This window comes from Sorex araneus, chromosome 1 (genome assembly GCF_027595985.1).
Source record: "Sorex araneus isolate mSorAra2 chromosome 1, mSorAra2.pri, whole genome shotgun sequence".
Lineage (NCBI taxonomy): Eukaryota > Metazoa > Chordata > Mammalia > Eulipotyphla > Soricidae > Sorex > Sorex araneus.
This window is the reverse complement of record NC_073302.1, coordinates 307,297,070-307,308,302: the sequence shown is the minus strand read 5'-3', so window position 1 is coordinate 307,308,302 and position 11,233 is coordinate 307,297,070. Positions and strand designations below refer to the sequence as shown.

At 40.7% G+C, this 11,233-nt stretch overlaps 1 pseudogene; it reads left to right on the top strand.

Moving 5' to 3' along the window:
- Nucleotides 1-9,945: 9,945 nt before the first annotated feature.
- On the top strand, nt 9,946-10,590 carry LOC101539790 (high mobility group protein B1-like; annotated as a pseudogene).
- The last annotated feature ends 643 nt before the right edge of the window (nt 10,591-11,233 follow it).

The following is an 11,233-nucleotide window of genomic DNA, read 5'->3' as shown; positions in this document are numbered from 1 at the left end:
ATTAATCCAGGGCCAAAAAAAAAAAGCTTCTATACCCATAGACAGAATGAGCATGATTAAAAGCCTTACTATAGGGGCACACACTCTGTAAAAAACTAAGGCACGCCAAGGGGCGCGTCTACTCGCCGGCTCTCCAGGCGGCTCTGTCTCACCACCCGCGTTTAGTGCCCTGGAACCACTGTGTGTGCTGTCGGTCAAGGGCAGGAGATGGAAGGAAGAAGGCCAAACTGGTTGCTCGATCAGTTTATTTCATTCTCTCTCTCTGCCTCTCTCCCGGCTCTGGGTCTCTCTCTGGATCTGTGGATCTGGTCCCCAACCCACTCTTACAGCCTAGTTAAATCTCCCCAGCATGAGGGGGTTGGGGTGTACACATAGGTGTGGTCACCATCAATAGGATTGAGGTTCCTTTCCCTCAGGGAATGCTTCTCCTGTTGGGTCCGGAGCCGCAAGAAGCAGAGACGGGCCAGTCTTGCAAGACAAAAGTTTATTCAAACCAACATGCTGGGGCTGCACCTCTATTAGATGCAGCAATTTGAGCTAGCTAGGGCAGCCTTTTTATAGGGCTTGAGTCCTCTGGGTCAGTCACGTTTGTCACATAGCCTCGTCCAGAGCCACTTTCTTAGAAGTCGTGTGTCCGAAGACATTCTTTCAATCTCCTTGCCCTGCGTCAGGAGTTACTATCTGTAACGCCTTGGGACCAGAGTCGCTATCTGGGCTCTGCGTCAGGGGCGGAGTCGCTAGCTGGGGTTTGTCCGGAGTCACCATCTGCTGGGCCGGAGTCACCATCTGCTGGGCCGGAGTCACCATCTGCTGGGCCGGAGTCACTATCTGCTGGGCCGTGGGAATGGAGTCACTATCTGGGCTCCTTGTTTTCAGCAACTCCTTCTGTGAGTGGGTCCCTATCTGTTAGGCACATATGTGAATTCCAACCCAACCGACAGGCAGATGTCAGGATGTAAGTGACAGGATCCAGGCATAGTACATTGTAATATACAGTTTGGGGGAATAAGCATGGTTACAGAAGCAGAACAAAGCGAGGTTACAAAAGTCAGGAGTGGGCTGCCGACCATTTTAACTCAATATAATTTCTTTCAACTTAACACTGCTAGGACTGACTCCCTTTCAGCAGGAGGATCCACCCAAGGGTGGAGTCCCATGAGTGTGTTTCTCCTCTCCTCAGCCAGCAAACATAAGAATTCATAATATTAATAATTTTGTATGGGCACAATAAGAAATGCATTAAAGCTTATAGAATTGCTCTCCAGGGGCCATCTTGATCTCAGACTACAGTGCTCAGGCCAGATCAGTCTTTCCTATCCCTAGCAGGGTCCTAGTCTCATCATTACTTTTGGATCATGACAACATTTGTCTGTGATCAAGCTCTTAACTTATAGTTAAGAATTAGGCACTTTGGCCAGGCCCATCTCGATGCCAGGGTAGCACATAACTCACTGCTTGCCCGTCCCTCGTCAGGACCCTGCTTTTGGGGTGCTAGGAATTGAGGGCAACTGAGGCTTAAGTGGAGAAAGCAGATGCCCGGGAGGGAATAATATTCGAGGCCAATTAAGTCCCAAGTTACAAAAACATAATATTGTCTTCTTGTGTCTATATAAAAAGACATAGCTTTAAAGTAAATTATTCAACAGGCATAAAGAGGGGAGAAAGGCAATGTTATAATATTCAGTGTCCTAGGAAGGTCTGATCTTACAAATTAGCAGAGTCAGATTAAGGGAAAGCAGATTAACTGTTTTGGGGAAGAGAGCATAGAGAAGTGATTACAAACTAAACAAAGGGTTGGGAGTTACTCGGGAACACTTTGATGGGTGAGACTGGGGTAAGCCTACACTCCGGGAAAAACCAGGACAAACTACTCATGCAAGGGGGGAGAGGACAAAGTAATGTCATCCTACAACACTCATTACTTTTAAGTCCTTTGCACAGTGTTATTGGTTTGCATGTGGAGTTGAATGGTCCATATGTGCTGAGTCCAGTTCTCTTGAGTTTTCCTATATTAATGCAGCAATAAAAATTGTACAATAACATCTATACAATGGAATACTATGCAGCTGTCAGAAAAAAGGAGGTCATGAATTTTGTAGTTAAGTGGATGGGCATGAAAAGTTTCATGCTGAGTGAAATGAGTCAGAAAGAGAGAGACAGACATAGAAAGACTGCACTCATCTAGGGTATATAGAATAACAGAGTGGGAGACTAACACCCAAGAATTGTAGAAATAAGTACCAGGAGGTTGACTCCATGGCTTGGAGGCTGGCCTCACATTCTGGGGAAAGGGCAACTCAGAGAAGGGATCACCAACTATAATGTAGTCGAAGGCCATGTGGGGGAAGGGAGTTGCGGGCTGAATGAAGGCTAGAGACTGAGCACAGTGGCCACTCAACACCTTTATTGCAAACCACAACAGCTAATTAGAGAGAGAGAGAACAGGAGGGAATGCCCTGCCACAGTGGCAGGGCGGGGTGGGGGGAGATGGGATCGGGGAGGGTGGGAGGGATGCTGGGTTTACTGGTGGTGGAGAATGGGCACTGGTGAAGGGATGGGTTCCCGAACTTTGTATGAGGGAAGCATAAGCACAAAAGTGTATAAATCTGTAAATGTGCCCTCATGGTGATTCACGAATTAAAAATAAATAAATTAATTAAAAAAAAACCAAAATTGTACAATAATGGCTTCATGAGTTGTTTCTTCTCTAAAGGGCTTCTCCACTTTTCAGGCAAGTTCATTTTTGCACACATATAGTCTTCATTTCTACCCAGATATTATATAGGCAACAAAGTTAGATGTTCCAACAAACTGTGCATGTAAAGGAAGTTAAATGTTAATTATTATTAAGAAAAATGTTTCTTAATAAATAAAAATTATTTTTAAGAAAAAGACTTTGAGTTCTCTATTATCAGTACTTTGCATAGAAAACAGACTTACTAAAATACATGGCTGTTTACTATAGTGATATTTCAGAAACTCTCTAACTAGTATCTATGAGTATAACTGATTTCTCCATTCTTTTATGCTCCAATTTTTATAGATAAGACTTTAATATAGTTAAAATTTTCATGCAAAAAATCGCATGTCCACAGCAAATGTGAAGTCATATGTCTTTGTAATTTTTTATGTCAAGGTATGGTAATAAGAATGATACATTTAATGCAGGGAATGGAGTGATAGCACAATAGGTAGGGCATTTGCCTTGCATGTAGCTGACCCTGGTTTGATTCCTCCGCCCCTCTTGGAGAGCCCAGCAAGCTACCGAGAGTATTGAACCCGAGCGGCAGAGCCTGGCAAGCTACCCTTGTGTATCGGATATGCCAAAAACAGTAACAATAAGTCTCTCAATGAAAGACGTTACTGGTGCCCGGTTGAACAAATCGATGAGCAATGGGATGACAGTGACATTTAATGGGGTAAGCATTTGTGGGTATATTGTGTGGAATTAAAACCTTGGGATGGAGAATGTGTTAATGAGATATATTTGACTTTTTAATCTCCAACATATCACCATCAACCAGATTTTCTTTATCCTTCATGATTGTAAATGATTAAATAGTACCTAATTTTGAATAGCAACGCTAGAAATCGAAGATTTAAAACTTTATAAAACAAAATCAGTCACCACTTTAAAATCCATTTAAATGTATCTAAAACTTGGACAGTCATAATTTGTGAGCTAGTTCAGTTAATCTACATTTAACAGCCTGTGCTTCCGCTTGGAGTTATCTGTATGTAACAAGCAATCTGTTCAAGGTGAAGATTTTTACTTAAACACATGAGGTTTGCATATTTCCTAGAGGCTCACATTAAATCCATCCAACAGTCTAATGACCTTGCCACCAGCTTCCTCCCAGAAACCTGACATTTACATTTGTAAGGTTAAATAAAATATATAATGGGATAACTGAAAAAGGAAAAATGATTATGAATCAAAGGAACATATCATTGGTTTTCTCATCTTCCCTGACAATTTAAACCTGGGCATAATAATCATGTCATGAGCAATCTCTCGTTTTCTAAGTTGTCTATATATTGAGCTTGACAATTTAAGTTCAGTGTGGCCAACTGAAATAATTGTTTTACATGAGCTAGGCTTTAAAAAATGAGGTTATTCTAGGCTTTGATTTGATGAAGTGCTTGATTATTTCTGCCACCATAGAAAGACATCTGAAATATGCTCCAAAAACAAGTTGAGTGTTCCAAGTAACACAAGAAGCCACATTATTCATTTATTTTACCTATTGCAATGCTAATGAAAATGATACCTTTTTTCATAGAATTAAAGTTCATTTTGGTAGAGGGCATACTTTCCTCAGAACACATTTACAAATATATTTAGACAGTTAAGGAATATTAGAACACAAAATAATCTGTGACTTACCTTTGGTGACGTAAAACGAATTTTTAATGAAACTTTTACCCTAGGATCTCTTAGTCTTCAAAAACATCCTGGTTTATGTCACAGCTCTGTGCCTTGGTTTATGTTTAATTAAATGCATTTCAGTAGAATAATTTTCAACTCTCTTTAAGTCCATGAGCATATTAAATAAGTCTCCATCTTTCCTAATTTCAATAATTTTTATGTGTGTTTATGGGTCACATCTGATAATGCTTAAGGATTACTCCTGGCTCTACGCTCAGTAATTACTTCTGATGGGTTAGGGCAATCATATGAGTCCCAAGGATTGAACCCAGGTTGGTTGCATTCAAGGCAAACATCCTACCCTCTGTACTATTGCTTGCCCCTCTGGTCATTTTTGTAAATACTGATTTTAATCTTTTCCTTGATATCTTTGGGTTTCTGTCCAGAGAAAATACAAACAAGTTGCTATTTGGCTTTCTTTCGGGGTTAATTGAAAGTTGACTGTAAGGTTTGTTTTGTATTTTAGTATTTGTCAGAAATTTCTTGATCTTTGATGACAATATTTGGTTGGATTCTATTAGATATTCTGGTTTGTATCTTCTTTCCTGCCTTAGTCATCATCCCATCCTATATGCTAGCTTTCCTGGTTATAAAGGAAAGGGGATGACATGACTACAAAAAGCCTAGCAAGAGTGTTGTCTCATGTTAGAGTAGAAAAGGGGTCGATTTATTTCCTCTGAAAAGGAGCTTTTCAGTTAAGTTAGCTCTATCTCAACAGAATAATTCAAATCAATATCAAAAGAATAATTCAAATGAAAAGCTTCAAAAATGGTTTCAAAAATGGTATGCATCATATAAATGGGAAGCTCCTGCTTTATTCAGAAGATATTTCCAAGGCATTAGGGCATATAATCTCAAAAGTCATTGACATTTTCAACTACCACACTGTTCTAGGGCATAGCAGAAAAGCCAGAATGACAAATATTTTTGTATAAATACTATGAAAATTATGGGAACATAATCTGAAAAAGTACAAGCCATTTTATAGCATGACTAAAAATGTTAACAGTATTCATTTAATTAGTATCTATAATTCATGCTGGAGAAATCCAGAGTTCAGTAATATAAGAGCAATGATAAGAATCACTGCTCCTTTCCAAAGAAAGGGAATCAGCTCGTTTGCCAATTTTATGAGGTAGTAAATAGAACATTTAGAGTGATGATAATCTGAAATTTGTGTTTGGATATAACGGCAAGCTTAGAGATGACAGAAAGTTCTCAGATTAGATCTTTACAGATTTGTTTTCAGTCTGGATATTTGATATTGCTTGAAGCACTTGTGTTTGTGATTCATAATTTTCATTAAATCAAACTTTAATTAAAAAGTTCCTGCCTAGAGACAGTTCCTTTGAAATCTGAGACAAGGCTCTCTGTAGGACTGTTTGCCTGTTTTGACAATATTAAATGTCAGGTTGAAAAATGTCAGCTCAGCAGATGGATAATTGTCTACTTAACACCGTTAGAGCAGGAGCCATGAGCGCAAGATAGAGGGGGATAGCGGAAGCCCAACGAGTCCGAGCCCCCGCCAGAGGATTGGGGCACCAGGCAGCAGTCAGCTATAACCCAGGTAAAAGCAAATAATCAAAACAACAATCAAAAAATACAACCATCAAAACAAAATCAGAAATGCAATCAACCAACATAGCATCAAGCGGTTTCCACGTAGGACATATGGGGCTTTGCAGTAAAATACCTCTTTCCTCCTAGGGTACATTCAGAATAGCTGGTATAACACATGGCATTCATCTGGTCTACCACTTGACAGTTTTTGAGGACAGGGATCCCCCTTATTTATAAAAGTAGGCTTGGGCACGCACTGCCAAAACTGGGTCAGTCCGCCCCGAGCACTGGGCCGAGTGACGAGATATATAGTCAGAGTCCCACAGTCCACGGTTTTCGTGTAGCTCGTTGGGGTCACCGAAGATTGTCCTCCCTGACAGTTGCATGGGGTCCCATACAGCTGTTGTATGAGGTGTGTAGGGTCAGCCGGCCGGCCCAATCCGGCCTCCGTCGGTTGCACAGTCAGCAGCAGGATCATCATTGCAAACCCGCAGGGTCGGCACCGGACGACGAGCTGCATGTTCTCTGTAAGAAGAAAAGAGAGAATCCCTCTCAGGGGTTCCCCCTGGAGCATTCTGCGGACTCGGAAATCTTTAAAAACTCGCGTCACTCCTTATGACCCTGAGCTAAGTAGCTTAATTTTTTTTTTTTTTTTGTTATCTCAAATCAAATAAAACACTGGTAGGACAAGTTTTGCAACCAATATTAGAACTCCAAAAAACTCATGTTTTAACTAAAACTGATAATAGCATAGAAAAAAAATTTTTGACTATCAAATGTCTACAGAAACACAAGTAACTTTGTTTATTTTGAGGGTTTCTGTACCTTTGTTGTTTGAAAAACAGCTAAATTCCTCATTAAAATTAGCAGAGGCTTATAAGATAAACCTTGCACTCTGAATTCCCAATTCACTTTTAGATTTCTGGCTCTAGTTCTGTAGCTGTTTCTAGATAGTACAGATACTGGAATTCAAAAGAATTTCAATTGGTAATAACTATTAATGTTCTTCCAATAAAAAATTTAGACTAAAAATTTCAATTTCGTTGTAGGCGCCATATTCTAATTAGAAATCTTTGTTTAAACCTGGTCTAACAGGTTCCAAAATCACATAGATCCTTTAAATTGCTGAACTGCATATCACCCTGATCTCTTGAGATGATCCTGTTTTCCCCAGGCCTAATTTTTACCACTGATTTTCATTCTGGCTCCAGCACTCAAGTGTTCCACATAGAGAGACAGACAGACAGACAAACAGACAGACAATAAGTTCACTAAAAACACCACATGTACATGTGCACACATCTGCAGTTGATCTATCGATCTGACCCTTCAGAAATGGCAGGGAAAAAACTGATAGACTGAGAAAGGAAGGAACAAGTCCCCAGGGCAAAGTTAAGCCCTGTCGGCCGATTGGGAACATTGCTCCCCGTTTCTCTGCCTGACCAGCCAGTTTCCTGCTTATTAAAATTGGGTCAAGAAAGCGCTTTTGTTGATATAAGCCGGCAAAACAATCCATGACAAAGTTGTTGAAACCTAAGTTGTCAGATGTTACAATTTTAAGATCAAGATTACTTCTGAGGTGGATAAACCACCTTAGCGACACTCTTTTTCATTCCTGATATTATTAAACACTCAACCACATGATCTTGCATTTTCCTGACTTCTCTGCTAATAATAATAAGCATAACTAAGAGAAATATAATGAGACAAATATACACACATACTAAAGGCACTCGCACAAATCACACTCCTGCACTCATTCGGACCGGTCCTCTTTCATTCCGGTGCGCACCCCGCGCACCACATTCACACAGAAATTCTTAAACCTGCCCTACGGGAGTCCACATTACCTTTGGTCTTGTCCCCCTGACAATGGGGTTGCTACAATGTACATCGGGCTCTTTCTAATAAGAAGCTAGCAATCTAGAGGCAAATGGGGGTGGGGTGCCGGGCTGTTCCTGCAGTAACAACTTGGCGGCCTGTAATTTTTCAATGGGAAGGGGGCCCTAGGTGTCAATTAGTAAAAGCCCATTTGTGAGAGAATATCCCTGCCCCAGAGTTTGACAGGGAGCCCAGGCAGAACATAAGGGCATACAGTCCCGGATTTGCCCTCCTCGGTGCGCCAATCAAGTGGGGACAAACTTAACATAGGGTTTTGGGATTGGCCTGTACCCTGAAGGTGAGTCAGTGAGGGGGTGAGGGGCCACTCTTTTGGCCAGTCTTTTTTGGCAATGATCGTTACATCTGCACCAGTGTCAATCAAACCCGAAAGCACCTTCCCATTGATTTCATCCTTATTTATTTCTAACTTCTTGCCCCCACCGGGCAGTCCTTTTTCCTTATTGCTGGGTATTTTCATACGCGCGCCCAGCCCTCCTGATTGCTCGGTTTCTGACAAACTGTCTTGGACCTTTTCCAACACCTGCCGGCCTTCCCTGACCACTATGGAGCATGCCTCATCCTCCAAACAATTTTGAACCATCTTCCAAGTTGCCTCAGTGCCCATAGTAAAGACACAAGAGCAAAAGAGAAGGCAAATCCAAATAAGGAGGACAAAGAGTGCTCCCCACCACCAGGAAACGGGCATTCTTTTCTTACCAACGCTGGGCAGTGGTCCGCAGCACGCCTCTCCGAGCAATCGTCCTGCAGTTCTGAATCCTCCCTCCAAAAGGAGGGGTTCTTCCTCGCGGTGCAAGATGAAATTTCCCGGGTTTCGGCACCAGTTCTTCGTAGCCCGCGTCGCGATTTCCCTTCGCCAGCAAAGAGTGAGACGACACGGGTTGAGGATCCTTCTGCAGCAGTTTTATTCAGTCGACTTCACGAGGAGAAAGAAAGAACCCCAACCCGGGTAATGGCAGTCCTTATATAGCCTGGTTGCCCCGCCTCTAAGGTGGTGCTCATTTTCTATTGGCTCTCGCTCATAGGGTGGCGCCTTTCCTATTGGCTCTCGCTCATAGGGTGGCGCCTTTTCTATTGGCTCTTGCCACGCATGCGCAATGCGGTCGTTGCGCATGCGCAATGTGGTTGTTGCGCATGCGCGATCATGCGCATGCGCAATGTGCTCTGGCTCCCTACAAATGAACAGATATATTTCAGTATAAATTTTAATATAATCTGTGAATACAACCATGGCTCATGCAGGAATAATCCTGTTCTTTACATATGCTAATATATACATAACACACATTTATTCAAGACTAGTTTAATAATACCAGTGCTATAAATGATAAATGTGCATAAATCATTCTTATATATGGGAGGTGCACATGACATATAGATGTCTCGAATTCATTTTGAAAAAAAGCATGAACTTATGCAGTATGCTTATTTAGGACTTGATTCTAAGAAGTTGTGAGAGAGTAACAAAAGAGAAAAGTATACCTTGCTAAGGGTGGGGTGTAGGACAGGGATAAGAAAACCACAGCAATTGTGGAGAGAAGTGGTCAAGAGGAGGGGGTCCTGAAATGTGTTATGCATGATACTTTACCTATCACTCATAGGACTATAAAACACAGTGCAGGAGGTATAAAAGTGACTGTCATAGAGGCAGAATGGTGGGTGGAAGGGATATTGGAGACTTGGGGGAGAGAAGTGGACACTGGTAAAGGGATTGGTGTTTGAACATTACATGGGGATATGACTCAGTGGTAGAGTATTTGTCTTGCATGAAGACATATATACTAAAGGAGACATAAGTCTAGGGTGATGGGCTTAAAATTACGTAAAAAGATGAAGGATTGTGTATCAATATTAATACTGTGGCTCAGGATTCAGTAAGCCACTGGGGGCAGGGCTAGGAGTATGCATTTGAGAGTCAAACTTCCACAAAATACAATTTTTCTAAGAACTGCAATTTTTGGTTGCAGTACATTGAACTCCATAGAGACAGCGCTGGGCAAGTGAGAGCCAGATGGGCACTGGGCGACTCTGTGCCTCGCTTAGGAAAATAATTAAACAGGGGCAAAGGAGATCCTAAGAAGCTGAAAGGCAAAATGTTATCATATGCATTCTTTGTGCAAACTTGCCTGGAGGAACACAAGAAGAAACACCAAGATGCTTCCATCATCTTTTCAGAGTTTTCTAAGAAGTGTTCAGAGAGGTGGAAGACTGTCTACTAAAGAGAAAGGAAAATTTGAAGACATGGCAAAGACTGACAAGGCCCATAGTGAAAGAGAAATGAAAACTTATATCCCTCCTAAAGAGGAAACAAAAAATGTTCAAGGATCCCAATGCACCCAAGAGGCCTCCTTCAGCCTTTATTTTTGTTTTGTTCTAAATATCACCCCAAAATCAAAGGAGAGCATCCTGGCCTGTCTATTGGTGATGTTGCAAAGAAACTGGGAGAGACGTGGAACAACACTGCTCTAGATGATAAGCAGCCTTACGAAAAGAAGGCTGCCAAACTGAAGGAGAAATATGAAAAGGATATCACTGCATACCGAGCTAGAAGAAAGCCTGATGTGGCCAAGAAGGGAGTTGTTAAAGCTGAAAAGAGCAAGAAAAAGAAGGAAGAAGAGGAAGATAAAGAAGATGAAGAGGATGAGGAAGAAGAGGGGGATGAAGAAGACAAAGATGAAGCGGAAGATGATGATGATGAATAAATCAGTTCTAGAACAGTTTTTTTCTTGTCTATAAAGCATTTAACCTGTACACAACTCACTCCTTTCAAAGAAAAAAATTGAAATTAAAAAAAAAAAACCCTGCAATTTTCCATTAACCTTTAGTTTACTGCAGAAATAATTAATATGAACATATTTAACTTTAGAGAATAGAAAATTCATTAAATGACTTTTTTACTATGTAACTATGTAAATTAAACTGACTATTAATTATATATATATCAGAAAGAAGGTTTTCAACTATCTAGTTGTGAGTACTTAACTAAAAAAAACACAATGCAACCAATAGTATAGATCTCTTTTTCTTCTATGTCTAGATTCTGTGCTTAGTGGGTGTGAAAGAATAATGCATTAGATCATGACCATTTCGGGGAAAATTTATCACCACTACTACAAGTGAGTGCATAACAAAACAAAGGACATGAAATTCTCATTTCTAATGGCTAATCAGGTCATATCATCAATACAAATATACAGTATTATTTCACATATATGACCAATAGAATTCGAAGCGTTATTTAGTTTTCAAGCTGTTCTAATAGTCTTTTCCCCAGAAAAATATTTAAGCACATTATCTCATAACTCTGTCTTGACCTATGAAAGTAATTATCTAAATATTTTTATA